Source organism: Monodelphis domestica, chromosome 4, assembly GCF_027887165.1.
Source record: "Monodelphis domestica isolate mMonDom1 chromosome 4, mMonDom1.pri, whole genome shotgun sequence".
In the NCBI taxonomy this organism is placed as follows: Eukaryota; Metazoa; Chordata; class Mammalia; order Didelphimorphia; family Didelphidae; genus Monodelphis; species Monodelphis domestica.
This window is the reverse complement of record NC_077230.1, coordinates 137,117,553-137,134,125: the sequence shown is the minus strand read 5'-3', so window position 1 is coordinate 137,134,125 and position 16,573 is coordinate 137,117,553. Positions and strand designations below refer to the sequence as shown.

Here is a 16,573-nt window from a genome sequence, read left to right as displayed (position 1 = left end):
AAATTAATAGCATCATTAAGTATTAATGCTGCCTGAGCCCCTTGCTTTTAATGTTAGCAATATCAAAAACTCTGCCAACAAGATATAAGTTCCAGAATCGAGATGATGGGAGATAAAAATATTGCATTATTTTTTAATAATATATATTTGAGTTTTTTAAAACATGGAAAGACCTATATGAAATTATGAAGAGCAAAATGAACAGAACTAAGAGATTATTATATTTAGCAAGAGAAATACTGTTTCAAGAATAACTTCAGATATCTACCACCAGAAAAAGAATTGATAAATAGAAATATGCATAGCATAATATATATAGTATATTATTTTATTTTGTCAAATAATGCCTACTCAAGTGTGGGGAGGAGAGGGAGGGAGAAAACTTGGAACTTTGATGTAACAAATAAATTTTAAAAAGCAAATGTATTTGTTTAAGGGGGTCAATGTGGTATGGTGATTGAGATCTGACCTTGGAGTCGGTGAGAATTGGCTTCAAGTCTTGACCTAAAACTTACATGTATGGCCATTGGCAAGTAATTTGGTTTTTCAGTGCCCTAGAAAGCTCTCTACGATTTTAAGTAACAAAGGTTATATGGATCTTAATAGTTAGAGAACTTTTCTGCACCAAGAGATTCTTTCACAAATAAAATAACCTTCAGACCTTTTACAAACATTTTTAGAATACAAAATGGGCATTATATTAATAGCATAACATATTAAATAACATCATTTTGTGGAGGGATGACTTTCAAGTGTTATACATTTGGGCTTAAATAAGAAATTGAAGGGCAGCTAGGTGGCTCAGTGGATTGACAGTCAGGCCTGGAGATGGGAGGTCCTGAGTTCAAATCTAAAGTCAGATATTTCCTGGCTGTGTGAACTTGGGCAAGTAATTTAACCCCAATTGCCTAGCCCTTACTACTCTTCTGCTTTGAACCAATACTTAGTACTGATTCCAGGATGGAAGGTAAGGATTTAAAAGATATAGATATAGTTATAGATATAGATAAAGATATATACATATATGTATATATAATGGGGAATAAAATATTTATATATAATTGGAATGACATTAATACGTGTATACTTACATTAGTAGTAAGGAAATCTGGTCTCTGCTCATTTTCTTCTCTTTTGCTACGTGAGTTTAGACTCTTTCAATTTTTCCATCTGTAAAATGAAGATGTTACCACATGCCTTTGATAATAACATAATGACATTATCTAAGATACATATGATATCACTAGTTATAATATATTATAGATGCATGGTATGGGATGGTTCTATTATCATATGGAATTTGAATCAAAAGGGAAAGGAAAGTAGTAAGTCAATAAAGGGCAGGGAAAGTAATAGGATAAAAAAAGGAAAGAGAGAGGAAAGGAAAGAGAGAGAAAGGAAAGGAATAAGCATTTATGTAGCACCTGCTATTTTCCAGGTATTGTGTGAAGCACTTTAATAAATATTATTTCACAACAATAGTTTGAGGTAGGTGATATTATTATCCTCATTTTACAATTGAAATGTGATCAATCATATTCTAATTCAAAAACTGTCATATATTTCTATTGTTCCTAACTATCTGAAAGAAACTGAGTATTTGATCTGACATAGGTAGATATTTATTAATATGATTATGTTTAAATTCAAAAGAAACAAAGCATCTGGAAAGAAATTTAGAATTATGCACAGTCATTAAATAGCTCATTATCTCTGACCCAACTATACCCTGCCAAGAAAAGATCCTATATGTACAAAAATATGTATTGCAGCTCTCTTTGTTTTCAAGAAATTGTAAACCATTGAGATGCCCATAAATTAGGGAATGGTTGAACTAGTTATATAATGCAAATGTAATGGAATACTATTGTGCTATAAGAAATGATGGAAAGATGATGTCAAAAAACATAGGTAGGATTTCATGAACTGATATAAAGTAAAGAGAGAAGAACCAGAAGAATAAGTTTTATTAGCCACATTAATATATGATAGCATTATTTATAATCTTACATTGATATCAATATTATAAAAATGAGAAATTATGAAACATTTAAGAAATCTGAATGATCAAATGATTGATCATGACTCTCAAGACTGGTCAAGAAGAATGCTGCCCACCTCATGACAAAGATGATGAACTAATCTTTTCAAATATGGCCAATGTGCACATTTCTTTTGTGTGTCTATGCTTGCATGATATTATGGTTCTGTATTTGTTGGGGTTTTATTCAGTGAATTAGGGGAGGTAGAAAGGAGAGCAAAAAATGCTTGATAATCTTTTAAAGTAAAATAATTTTTAAATGAAAAATAGTAGGAAGCAAGCAGGGGTCAGCTATCAGGCTTTATTGCTTATTGCTGTCCATGTTGCACACAATTTCTAGCTCCTTCATGAAAGCAACAATATGATGTCAAAATCCCCATGTGTACATACCCCAATTTATCAAGATTAATTAAATTAATGGTTTAGGGACCTGGAATGACCAAGGAAATCTATGCAATGGTTTTTGCCTTAGTGGGAAGTAGTTGCTGAATATCATAAGAAGATAAAAGGAAAGTCCACATTCTAAGGAAAATTAACATCTGATCCCAAGGCAACATTAAAACAAACTTATCTTCAGAAGTTATCAGCAAGATATAAAAATATAAACTAACATAAGTACCTTACCCTTTTCCCCATTTTCTATTATTCTTTCTGGGAATCAAAGATTATTAAGCAAAGGGGAAATTTCCCATTTCTCTTAGGACCTTTGTGCAGATCTTCTTTTTCCAATGGTCCCATTAGTGGTTTATTCCTTGTTCTGTAATCATGTTCTCTTTCCCTCTGATGCATAAGAAAAAGGAAGTTGAAAGTAAGTCTCAATTAGTTGGACTAAGTGGTCTCTTTATCTTACAAGAAGGATAGTTTGTATTCCAAATCCTGCTAATTGATTCTGTATTGTTGAAGCAACAGCATTTAGGCAGAAGGTGTATAGTGGGAAGGGTATTAGACTTGGACCCAGATAATCTGGATCCTGTTTCAATTGTGCCATTTACTAGGTATTTCCTTTCTTTGGGCCTTGATTTCCTCATCCATGAATTGAATTAATTGAACTAGTTTACATCTAAGTTTTCTTCCTTCTCTGATAGCAAATGATCCTATAATTAATTCATAAAACTAAACATCACAATATCATAAGAACCTTAAAGATATAATCTGATTCATTCATCTTACAAATGAAGAAACTGGGGCCCCAAGAAGTCAAATGAGTTGCCCAAGTTTGCAAAGGTAGTTGGTATCAGATCCATAATTCAAATCCAGAATGATCCAAGTCCTTCTAAATTAATTTTTTGAAAGTATGACAAATCAGTCATTGACAATCTTCATTTGATCATCTAAGTTTATAGCCCTTCTCAGTTCATCCAGAAACTGGAAACTTGCCTTCATTTGTAATCTTTCTAGATTGCTTAACCTGGGTATAATATAGAAAGCAGGATATAGAAACTATAGTCTATAAATTACAGATTCTGATCTCTAATTCTCAATGCCAGAACCTATACAAACTTTCTTTTGAATTTATATTTTTAAATCATTAATAAGCATTATTTTCTCTTTCCCATTTTCCACTAATGGAAGGAAGGAAGGAAGGAAGGAAGGAAGGAAGGAAGGAAGGAAGGAAGGAAGGAAGGAAGGAAGGAAGGAAGGAAGGAAGGAAGGAAGGAAGGAAGGAAGGAAGTTAGTTCTGATTACAAATATTTGAAACTGGACAGAACAATTCCCACAGTGGTCATTTTCCAAAATGTGCTTCTCATTCTGCATATGGAGTTCATCACCCTTCTATCAGGAGATGTGTCTCATCTTCGAATGCCCTGCAAGTTATGGTTTATCATGATATTGAACAAAGTTCTCAAATCTGTAAAAATTGCATTTCTTTGGAATTTTATTATGTAAATTATTCTTGTTCTGCTCATTTCATTTTGCATCACTTCATTCTGGTCTCCCAGTTTTCTCTGAAACTGTCCATTTTGTCATTACTTAAAGCTGTACTAATATTCCACTATATTCATATAAAATGTTTTGCTTAACCATTCCCCAATAGGTGAGTACTTGCTTTGTCTCCAGTTCTTCATTACTACAAAAATAGAAGTTACAAATATATTTAATCATATATTTCCTTTTCCTCTCTGTTTGATCTCTTTGCAGTAAAGACTTAATAGAAGTATCACTGAGACAGAGGATATATACAATTTTGGGGGCATAATTCCAAGTTGCTTTCCAGAATGGCTAGACCAATTCACATCTCCATTATTATTATGCCTGTTTCCCACAGTCCTTGTAACATTTGCCATTTTTCTGATGAATCTGGAGTTATTTTAATTTGCATTTCTCTAATTATTAGTGATTTGGGTCATTTTTTCATATGGTCATTGACAGCTTGGATTTCAGACAATGGGGAATTATGATAGCATTTGGGGTTTTTCAGAATTCTAGTTGTTTTCTCTGGTGACAGCAGATAGATAGTAAAGAGTAAAGTCTTTAATCTTCAAGTTCAGCCATGCTGGAATCCACAGGGTAGATAGTCAGTTGAATGAATGAGAGGTTACTAACAAGTACATCTGTGGTGTGAAAAAAATCCAAGGCTATTAAAGTGTCGATGGACTTTGTCATGATTAATGAAAAATAAATGTTAATAAATTTCCTCTGAAAAATTTTAGTAAGGCACAAGTGTTTGAAGTAGAATATATTGCTCATTAATACAATTTCTAAGAAAGAAGTTAATATTTTTTCTTGTCAAGAGGATTTTCATGAATTTCTTCCAAATGACCTTAAAACCCCAGGCCTTTCTTTTTTAACTCTTCTATCCTCTGTTGCCCTCTGTTCATAGCATGATTCCTAATCCAAATGTCACAAATCCCTCAATATCTGAAGAACACTTTTTTTCAAAGGCAACCATCCAGTTTTTGACTAGGTAATACTAAGATGAGTAACATTTAAAGGTCGAATACATCATGTACAGAACTATCTGCTATGAGCATTTAAATTAAAAAAAAGGGAATGAGCCCCAATTTTAGCTGCTTTTTTGGACTAATTTAATGGTGCTTATATATGCCATCTGTTTTTCTTCTGTAGGTATCCATTTAGAATTAGCCTCTCAAAACCTGTTATAGAGGCATACTCCAGGATTCCTGTGGTAAAGCAAAACTGAATTAAAATATATATACCAGTCTTCAAGGTCCAAACCTTGCTTTTGTCCAAATACCCTAACTTTGACTTGAGAGAGCATAGATTGTGGGCCTGTACTGCTTTTTTGCTGACTGAATGAAGCAAAACTAAATGTTAGTCTTTTGTGGACAGAAATGGTAAAAGCTTGTCCTTCTGAGGGAATTTGAGATTTTCTGATGCTTCAAACCTCAGTAGATCTAGGACTCCTGAACTTTAGTTATAATTGATAGACATCCTTTCATCTTTAGGTTTTTGCCACAACAAAAAAGAGCTGCTTATAAATATATGTACATGTATAGGACCTTTTCATCTTGCTTTGATCTTTTCGAGACATAGGCCTAGCAGGTATATAGCTGGGTCAAAGGACATGCACTATTTTATAATTTTTTGCATGTAATTCCAAGTTATTTTACAAAGTGACCAGATCTATTCATAGCTCTACAAAAAATACATTAAGATCCTATTTTCCTACTGCCCCCTCTAACATGTCATTTTCTTTTTCATTTATCATTACCAATTTAATAGAATTGAGGTAGAACCTCAGAATTGCTTTAATTTATATTTATTTCTCACTGATCTGAGGCAATTTTCATATGACTATCAAAAACTTTAGTTTATTCCCTTGAAAATTACCTGTTAATTTATTTTTTTCTTTATTTTCTTCTCTCTTTTCCTCTTTCCTCCTGCCTCCCTTCTTTCTTTCTTCTTCCTTATTCTTTCCTTCCTTTCTTCCTTCCTTCCTTCCTTCCTTCTTCCTTTCTTTCTTTCTTTCTTTCTTTCTTTCTTTCTTTCTTTCTTTCTTTCTTTCTTTCTTTCTTTCTTTCTGTCTGTCTTTCTTTCCAGTGGATGGCAGGGGGTAAGAAAGAGAAAAAAATGAATATTTTGTCATTGAAAAAAGTTAATAACAAAGATCTGAGTCTATAGAAGTCTATGCAAGCCTGGACTGTGGTTGTCTTTGAATCAAGGTCACTTAAGACTGAGGTAGGCCTCTGGGACTGTTGGGTGCTACATTGGACAGTGTGCTGGGCCTGGAGTCAGAAAAACCTAAGTTCAACTCTGATCTCAGGCACTTACTGTGTGTGACCCCAGTCCAGTAAGTTTACCCTGTTTGCCTCAGTTTCCTCATCTGTAAAATGAGCTGGAGAAGAAAATGGTAAACTATTCCACTATCTTTGCCAAGAAGACCTCAAATAGAACAACAATGACCAACCATTTTGGTCTACCCAAATCTATGGAACAATCTTGGGGGGACTGGGTGAGAAAGAGTAGGTACAAAGGAAGTGGGGTATTTATTGCATATATGTACAATATAAATCTATGTTAATTCAGAATTTTATAGTCTCTATGTTTTATCATTTCATATATTCATTTAAGAAACATACAGCAAACTCCTGTTACATGACAGGCACTGAGAAAAATACAAAGATGAATAAGAAGTTGTCCCTTCCCTTAAAGAACTTGTGATTTTGTTTGGGAGATAGGACTTACTTTTAATATTTCAAAAAGTCTGAGAGGCAGATTACAACCATTGCAAGTTTGTTTTAAAGCTTTTATAATTTTCCATAACAAACAAATACAGGTTATGGACTTCTCCAAATTAAATTGTCTGGTCTTCAGATGGCACATGAATGTCCATCATAAGTCTGTATCTGAAATCTTTCTGGCTCTATAGAACCTGTGTTTCACTTTACCAACCAGTATTACATGCAGGGCTTTTCTGGAACTAGTATGTAGTGGCTTGCAAAAGTTGATTGTTAAATTCTTAGTGTGACTATTTACACTTAGAAATCAGCAAAAGCTATGAATCAAGTTGTTTCTTTCTTGATAAAGCTAGATTTAAGAAAGTGATGGAGCAACTTAATAAAAATTAATTTTTTAAATCTGTCCTGCATATTTAAAATGTCTTTTTTAAACTTCTGTCTTAGAATCAATAATAAGCACCAATTCTAAGAAAGTAAAGAGTGGTGAGGACTAGGCAGTGGGGGTTAAGTGACTTGCCCAGTCACACAGCTAGAAAGTGTCTGAGGCCAGATTTGAATTCAGGTCCTCCCAACTCCAAGCCTGGTTCTGCATATATTTATTTTTTCTTAGTGAGTTTATTGTTAAACATTTACCAGCACCCCACTGGTCACATGTATGCTATATAATAATAGCTAACATTTATATAGTGCTCACAATGAGCCAGGTACTTTAAGTGCTTTATAATTATTATCTTATTTGATTCTCCCCAAATCCTGAGAAGTAGGGACTATTTTTATATCCATTTTCCAAATGTGAAAACTGATACAAACAGATATTAAGTGACTTGCTTACGGTCAGACAACTAGTAAATGTCTAAGGTAAAATTTGAACTCAAGTCTTCCTAGTTCCAGACCTAGGACCCTATTGATCATCTATTAGTGTATAACATGCCTAGTAGAAGCATATGTGAATACTGAAGCTAAAAAAATAGAACACTATAGAAGCCTGAAAGGTAAAATAATTTCATCAGATCAGAAAATCATCCAATTGTAAGGATGGTGTATTTTCCTTTTTTTTTTAATTAATACTTTCTCTTTGCAGGTGGCATAAAGGGCAATGGAAAGGTGAGAAAGACAGGTACAATTACACTATAGGAGTTTATCAATGACTATGTGCATGAGAATTGCCATAAAATACATTATCATATACCAATCTTACACTGAAAATTCAGTAGAACTGACCAGGTGCTGTAGTGAATGAATATAAAAACAATCAAAGAATAGGGTAGCTAAGTTGCTCAGTGGATAGAGCCAAGCCTAGAGTCTAAAAGGTCCTGGGTTCAAATCTGGCCTGATTGTGTGACTTTAGGCAAGTTAATTTACCCCAATTGTCTAGCCCTTACCACTCTTCTGCCTTGAAACCAATACTTAATATTACTCCTAAGATGAAAAGTAGAGGTTAAAAAAAAAAAGACTAAGAGAATGACTCCAATATACTTGGTAGAACCACCATAGAAGTTTTATAGAAGACTGCAGAAAAGAGTTATGCAAAGTGAAAAGGCAGAGAGCAGTTCTGAAAGATACCAATGGAGGGTATCCAGTAATATGTTAGTAAATATTTGACAATTGGCTCTCAAAAAAAAAAAGGAATAAAAAGCAAATGTGTGCATGAGACCTTCTTAAGTTGAATCTGCATTAATAGCATTTTCTACATCACTTTGTTAAGTCGAGACAATCAGTAAAACAATCAATCAAACTCTGGTTTGTAGCATTTGTTGATTCTCTGAGATGTAAATGCTCACAGTGAAAATTTTAATACCCCCAAACCTATAGAAATTGGCTCCAATATACCTATGAATATACTTATACTTTAAAATCATGGCTGGAGCAAAATAACCTCCCCATACCGCCTTGTCCCGTGTTCCAAGCACTCATCGAATTTAGAACTAGAGGAGAATGCCTAGAACACTCCCCCTGCACATTCATTTTATTGAAGAGGAACCTGAAAGCTGAGTATTCAATCAGCAAGTAAGCACCAACTGGGGGTGAGGCAGTGTGCTAGAGGCTGGGTGTGCAAAGACAGAAACCAAGGAATCTCTGCCTTCAAATAGCTTATAAAATTGGAGTAAGAAGGAAACACTGTGTATACACATGTATATGGTGTATATATTTACACATACATGTGTGTCTATGAATGTACATGTAACATGTCCAAATTAAAAAACATGTACTAGCCAGGTACAAGGTACTTAGGGAGGTACTTTGTTGAGGAATGGTTGTGGGAGAGAAGGCAAGGTGTAGATGAAAGGACCAGGAAAGATGGAAAGAAGAAGTTGGCTCCTGAGCTGGTCTTGAAGGAAGTCAAGGATTCTCTTAGTGGAGGTAAAGCTAGAGTATTATCCAGTCATGGCAGACGACCAATGTAAAAGAAAGGAAGCCAGAAGATAACAGCAATAACTATGGCTGGAACCCAGGCTCTGTAAAAAGAAGTTGCATGTAATAAAACTAGGGAAAGTTACAATAGGACATGGTTATAAAGAGTTTTGGATACCAAGTGAAGGACTTTATATTTGATCCTAGAAGTAATAGAGAACCACTGGGGATTAGACATACACTTTCTGAAAATCACTTTGGTAGCTATGCAGATGATGATTGCACTAATGAGAGATTTGAAGGAAGCTGACCAATTAAGAGACTGTTAAAATAATTTCAGTGAGAAGTAATGAGAGCCTAGACTGAAAGTGGTTATGTGAATTGAGAAAGACGATACACAAGAGATAGTTGGGAAATAAAGATGATAATATTTGGCAACTGCTTGGATGTGTGTGGGGAATGAGAATGAAGAGTCAAGGATGACAGCAAGGTTATGAACCAGGAAAAAGAGAGTTGAGTGAATGGAAAGATGTTGGTGCCTACTACAACAAAAAGAGAGAAGTTCAGAAGAGGTGTGGATTTTGAGGGAAAACTAATGAGTTCTGCCTTAAACAAGCTGAGTTTGAGATAACTACAAAATTCCCAAATCAAATATCCTCTAGTCAATTGGTGATGCAGGATGGGAGCTCAAGGGACAATTTCAAGTTGGATATATAGATCTGTGAGTTATCTATAGACATGATAATTGAACCAAGTCACTAAGCTTGGGAGCATGAAGAGAAAAGAGAAGAGACACAACTTGGGGTATATTTAAGGGATGTGATAGTTCAATGAATGAAGATCCAGAAAAAGGAAACTGAGCAGAAGTGATTGAACATGTGGAAGAAGCAGGAGAGAACAGTGTCACAAAAAATTCAATGAGAACAAAGTATCAAGGAGGATAGGAGGGTCAACAGAGTCAAATAGTGCAAAAAAGTTAAGTGTGAGTGCTGTGAAAAGGTGATTAAATTTGTCAATTAAAATATTATTGGTTACTTTGTAGGGAACAGTTTTAATTGAAATAGTGAAGTCAGAAACTAGATTGCCAGTTTTTGAAAATAGAGGGAGAGGAGACGCTGAAGAGGTAATAAGGGAAGATAGTTTGTTGGTTTTTTTTTTTTAAGAATTCTCTTAGAATTCTATCTAGAAAGATAGGAGAGATGTAATGTGATTAGTGAGGGGAATGGTGGGAGAGATTCTAGGGCAAATTCTTAGGCCAGGAGAAACTTGAATCTTTGTGAAGACAACAGAGAAGGAATCAAAATATAGGTTATGTGAAGTTCCCAAAGCTGTATAGGGAATAAATGGCAAAATCAGGATTCAAATACAAAGTCCTCTCAAGCCTCCTAATCTGCTTTTCCCACAACATAATTTTCAAAATTTTGAGGTAACAGTGTTTTGGTTATCTTCATTAGGGAAACAGAGACATTAGCAACCAGAGGATTAGAGAGAATTACTGGTCAGCAGCAATAAAGTAAAAAGAAATGTGTAATTCTCAGATAATTGGAGTTTGTCTTGTATCCTTGTGTTTTGAGTCTTTGTGTCAGTCTGCTACTGTCTGCTAAATAGATTAAACTCTCCATTCTCAAATGGAACCAGACACAAAGCATGTAGATAAACACAGGGAAGAGGCTAGAGATCAGGAGCAAGGTGACACAAGGTAGTTAGGTCTCATTATATTTACATCTCTGCTCTCACATCTGGAAAAAAAAAGGGAAGTATGGAACAGTGTTTAATTCCTAGAGTTAGTCAATGGAACAGTAGGAAAAAGAAGAAAAAGGGACTATTAAATTGGTTCAAACACATATGAAAGTCAAGGATTTTGCTGTACTGGTAGAGATTGTGCAATGCTTGGATTTTTCCCAGTAACCAAGTTACATGAATGTATGCCCAAAGTGCAAATTGGTTTGTGTCCTAGAGGAGAATACAAGAATGCTAGAGAAAAATATTTCTACTCTGCAGATTATTAGGGTTAATGGTGTGTTCCTTGGACAAATAGAAGTACTTCAAGTAAGAAACAAAAAAAAGAAAAAAGGATATACAATCACCTATATCAGGAGAAGGGAAAGTATAAGAATGAGACAAGAGAAGGAAGGTTGGAAGAATTACTGATACTTTAAAAATATATGAAAGGTATGAGGCTCTTCTTATACCAAGGACAGCTGGAGGAATCAGCTTCTTGTGTTTCAAGGTTTGGCTTAGCTCTATAGACATCATTAGGGGACAGGTCCTCCAATAATAGATGAAAAAGAGGTCAATAATAGTCGTAGCTATCTCCTTGCTAAGATGTATCAAGATAGCTTTTTGTTATTAAAAAAAAAAACAATAAGTGCTGGGAGCCTTTAAGACCATGCTGTTTGACATGGTCACACATGGAAACTGGGAACTGCAAAATAGCCCCCAGGAAGAATGGAAACATCTACTGAAACTCCCCCCCAAGTGACTTTCCTTATTAACATCCCCTTATTATTGGAATCATTGTGATTATTATTCTTACTTAGCCCCAGAAAAATAGATGAGAGCAACATGCTTACAGGGTTAATACGGATGTCCCACTCTGTCCCCCCAGGATATTACCAGGAGATCCCACTTACAAAATTAAACCTAAAGATTCTTATATACCCACTTAAATAGGGCCCTCTTTTCTAGGCATAAAAACTTCTGGCAAATCTGTGCTCTGAATTCCCCAATCTATATATGGGTCATGTTGATTCTACCCTCTGACCCTACACTTAGCAACAATGTTTCATTGACTATCTCCCTAGGCTTCCTCTCTGTTGTTAGTTTCTATGGAAACATGTATGTTGAGAATAAAATTGTGTGTGTGCCAAGTAGATGTGTGATCATGAGGGTATAAAATAAAGCTAGGCCTCAGCCAAGGTGGAATCCTGTGAAACCTGTGCTGCAGGTTGAATGCAAAAGCTGTGTCCCATCCATCATTTTGCTAACATCATCCTACTTCCAAGACCCCATACCCTGTGAGAGGCTGGCCCACCCCACAGCAAATAAGCTCAGTTATCTTCTCAGGACAAGTATGAACAAATACAGAGAGACTTCTCAAAACAATCAATCCTGATAAATACCACCCATTTCTGGTGATTCACATGGTAGGAAATTATACCACCATAAAAACCTAGAAAACTTTCTTAGAATGTTAAAGTACAGGAGGATAGGGAGACTATAACTCATGGATAAGAGATGAAATTTTTAAAATTACTACTGCCAGTGAAGAACAACTAGGTGGCACAGTGGATAGAGTACTAGATCTGGAGTCAGGAACACTCATCTTCCTGAGTTCAAATTTGGCCTTAAACACTTACTGTCTATGTGACCATGGGCAAGTCAGTTTGCCTCGGTTCCTCATCTGTAAAATGAACTGGAGAAGAAAATGGAAAACTACTTCAGTATCTCTGCCAGAAAAATCCCAAAAGGAGCCATAAAGAGTCAGACATGACTGAAGCAACTGAATAAAACCCAACAAATGAAGAAATGGCTTCAAAAGATAAAAGAAGATATGAGATGTAAATACCTGGCTGAAAAGATGGCAGCTGAAAACCCAATTTGTTTTTTGCATTTGCTTCTTTGGGGGGTTTTCTATCTTTTTTGAGCTGGGGCAAGGATTGGTCCATAGCTTAAAATGCCAAAATAACATGACTTTTTAAATGTACTAGTGTACCTTACAAAAGAGAGTAAAACATAATTGCCTGGGATGTTGCAAAGCTAATGAAAAGGAATTAAACTGAAAAGGGAAGGACAGGGAGAAAACTGCACACATAGCTCTGACAAGCCTGGTATTGTACGCTGGTACCTTAGGCTGGCAAGTACAGCATAACAGCAAAAGAGAGAATCAATAATACATAAGAGAAAATATTCAAGTAATATATTTGACATTCATGTCTTCACACAAATATACAAAACTTGGATCATGCACAGAGTAAACTTGAGATTCCAATACAAGGAGACAACTTTGACCTGACTTTTAGTTAAGACTGGTTGATGGATTTCTTTCTCCCCCCCACCCCCTGCACTTCTCTTCTCCTACCCCCAATTAATCCATTACTGGAGTATAACTAAATGACATAGCAGATAAAAGGGTAGGAGTGTAATGAAATGGTATATACAATGAAGAAATACAGGGACTTGAGGGAAATAACATGGTGAAGAACATTTAAGAATCCACAGAAGTAGAAAAATGTACTGATAGAGAAGTACCACACAGACAAAAGGAGAAACTAGATGAGAAGTTTGGGAAACAGCACAAACACAGCCCAGAAGAATGAAATGTTAGTAATGGGAAATTTCAAATAACTGAATATCTGTAGAACTCTATATTTCTCTATTCAAAACAAGGTAGATGATAAAAACTATGAGCTGTCATAATGATAGTTTCATCCTCCAAAAGGTGGAAGAAGCAACCAAGAGCAAAGATATTTTATACCTGATTCTAACCATCAAAGAATAACTGGTTGCCAAAGAAGAAATGATGAAAACTTGTGGGTCAAGAAATGAACTTCAAAACTATAGTTAGAGTGGGTGAGGAAGCTGAAGAGAAGAAATAGATTGAATGTAAGGGAAAATTTCCTAAAAATTAGATCAGTTCTGAAAAGGATGCCTTGGGAGTTGGTGGGTTTCTTCCTCTTCCCCCTCTACTCTTCTCTTCCTGCACCCAACTAGATTTCTTCAAGCACAGACTATATATATCAACATTTATTGGGGCTGTTTTAGAAGGAATTGCTTTTTAGGTGTGGGTTGGATTAATTGGCCTTTAAATTTTATCTTTTAGACTATGTGATTCTCTGAAATAACTTAAAGACTCAAACAAATTCATGTATTACATTTTTATTCCTATTGCATCTTTTTTAAGAATAAGATAAATTGATTAACTGCTGATTTAAAAAAAAACACCCAGCAATTCACAAAGGTAAAAATTCCAATTCAGAACTCATCATGCACATATATATTATCGTGAGAATTCCTCACTATAGACTGACTGTGTTGGTTCATTGTCCCACTTGAGAGGAAAAAAAGAGAAAGAAATACCAAGTAGTGTAATTGGGAAAATTCAAAAGAACTGAAAATGGTCATCACAGCTCCTGATAATTAAGAATATATTACATATAAATTCAAAAATAATGTGTTTTTTTCATTCTTCAAATCCATGATTAATGAGGTTATTGGCCATCATCTTTGAAATGTATAGACAGCAATGAACCTTAAACTATAATTCCTGATCTCTTTCTACATAGATGGTTATTTTGGGATGAAGATTTAGTGTAATATAGTGAAAAGAGCCCTGTAGAGGGAGTCAGTAGACTTGATCTAATCCCAGCTCTGCCATTATCTATCTTTGTGATCTTGGACTAGTCCCTTAACATTTTCAGATTTCAGGTTCCTCATATGTGAAAAGAAACAACTTAATAACTGATGTTTCTAAAGCATTTTTAATTCTTCGAAGCACTCTTCATGGATTATTTAATCTAAACTTTACAATGTTCTTATGAGGTAGGTATTATAGGTATTGCTCTCTATTTTATAGGTGGGAAAACTAAGTTCAGAGAAGTTAAATGATTCAACCATGTTGAAGTAGCTAGTGTCTGGTGCAGGATCTGATCAAAGAACACCAATTCTAGCACTTTATCATCTCTAAGCCAAAAGGTTTCTACCTTCCTCTCTTCTAAATTTTCCTATTACCACTTCGTTCCCAGGCACCCAGGCTCACAACCTAGGTATTATGCCTGGCTCCTCATTCTCACAAGATACTGTCTCCCTATTTTAGTCATTTTCAGTGGTTCTCCCCTATGCTTAGAATTCTTTTACCTTTTTCATCTCTACCTTCTGGCTTCCTTGTCCTTGGCCCTCTTTTCTTCTTCACTTTTATCCTTCAGTTATTACTTCAATGTATATATTCCAACTCTTTATTTCATGTCCTAATATTTATACTCTATGACTTCATATTCAGCTTAAAGGATTTCTGTGACTAATGCACCTCAAACCAAGACCATTGTTCTTCTCCTGCTCTCGCTCCTTCCTTCTAGCTTCTTGGAAATTATCTATGACATACAAAATCCCAGATCTTAGAGACAGAAAGGACCTTAGTGGTTATCTAGTCCCATCCTCTCATTTTACAGATTAAAAAAACAAATGCAGGGAAGGTTTTTAAAAAAAATTTCCCCAAGGCCACATGGGTAGCAGGTGTTCAAAGTTCAAAGAGATTTCTTTACTTCTTATATCAAATCAGTCACCAACATCTATAATATCTCTCACATTTGTCTCTCTTTTCTCATCATTAACTTAGTGCTGATCCTCTTTACTTCATATATAGCCTCTTTCCATTCCTTCCATCTTCTATGCTCTTCCCCTATCCAACTCACCCTTCATAGCTACAAGAAAATGCTTTCGTATTCAGGTCCAATCATGACCTTTCTCTGATCAAAAATCTTTGTTGGCTTCCTCTTCCTAAAATTGATACTCCTTAGCCCTTTTTTTCAAGGTCCTCTGTTGTCTGTAATCTCTGTAACCTTTAAGGTTAAGCACCTTTCCAAAAAAGAGCCTGAAAGTTTTTGAGATGCCTTCATATCCTAGAAGGTATGTACCTCTTCTCCATATATTCTAGACTCTAACCAATCTGTATAAGTTTCTACCCTTGCAATACACAGTACACTATGGTACCTCCATGACTTTGCTCACCCTGTTCCCTAGGCCTATGTTCCCTCCTCTTCTTTACCTATTGAATTCCTATCCATCCTTTAAAAACCCAACTTAAGTACAGCCTCCTTTGTAAAATCTACAATTCTTCCCACTTCTCCCTGATATATTGCCTAGTATTTTATTTTCCACCTGTACAATGCTCTTATCTTTTAGTATTATGTACTTTAGTTATCTATATTTGGTATTTTATTTTTCTGCTAAATCATAAGTTCCAAGAGAATAGTTTCCATGACTAGCCTAAACTTTTTATCTTGCTCAACATCTAACATAAAGTAAGTATACTGCAATTGTGTGAAGTGCATTCTCATTTTTTAACCTTTATATTGTGCTGATTTTAACCTTTGCTGTAGCTAGTTTATTATCTGGCATTACATTTATTCTGATAGGCATTCACATCAGTAGCCAGTCATTCCCTGTCTGTTAAGATAGAATCAGTTGGGGTTTTTTTGGTAATGTTCAATGTTCATCTCTAAATACAGTGTCTTCCAACCTTTTTTCTGGAAGAATCAGCCGATAAATTAATTTATTAAGTGCCTTCTAGATGCTGTGCTAAGTGCTGAGAAAATGAAAAAAGATATGACAGTTTCAGCTCTCAAAGGGTTCACAACCTAAGGGGGGAGACAGCATATGACGACAAGCTAAAAAGTGGAGTACTTTGAGAGAATATTACCTAGCATGGAGTGCATGATAAAATTATGCAGCCAGAGTGAGAAATGATCTGAGGAAATGCGAGTTTCCAAGTTGATTTCATCTTGCAGAAAGATGAGTTTCTGGAGGTGATGAAATTCAGAAA

At 35.2% G+C, this 16,573-nt stretch overlaps 1 protein-coding gene and 1 long non-coding RNA gene across 2 annotated transcripts in view; one reads left to right on the top strand and one right to left on the bottom strand.

Moving 5' to 3' along the window:
- LOC130453690 (uncharacterized) overlaps positions 1 to 7,010 on the bottom strand; it is a 43,372-nt gene extending 36,362 nt beyond the window's left edge. Inside the window, exons 1-2 of the long non-coding RNA XR_008911179.1 lie at positions 5,834 to 7,010; positions 1,092 to 1,170 (exon numbers count right to left, since the gene is read on the bottom strand). This is a non-coding gene — a long non-coding RNA (uncharacterized LOC130453690). The remainder of the gene's footprint in view (positions 1 to 1,091; positions 1,171 to 5,833) is intronic.
- Positions 1 to 16,573, top strand: part of NXPH2 (neurexophilin 2) — a 165,236-nt gene that overhangs the window by 121,874 nt on the left and 26,789 nt on the right. The window lies entirely within an intron of this gene.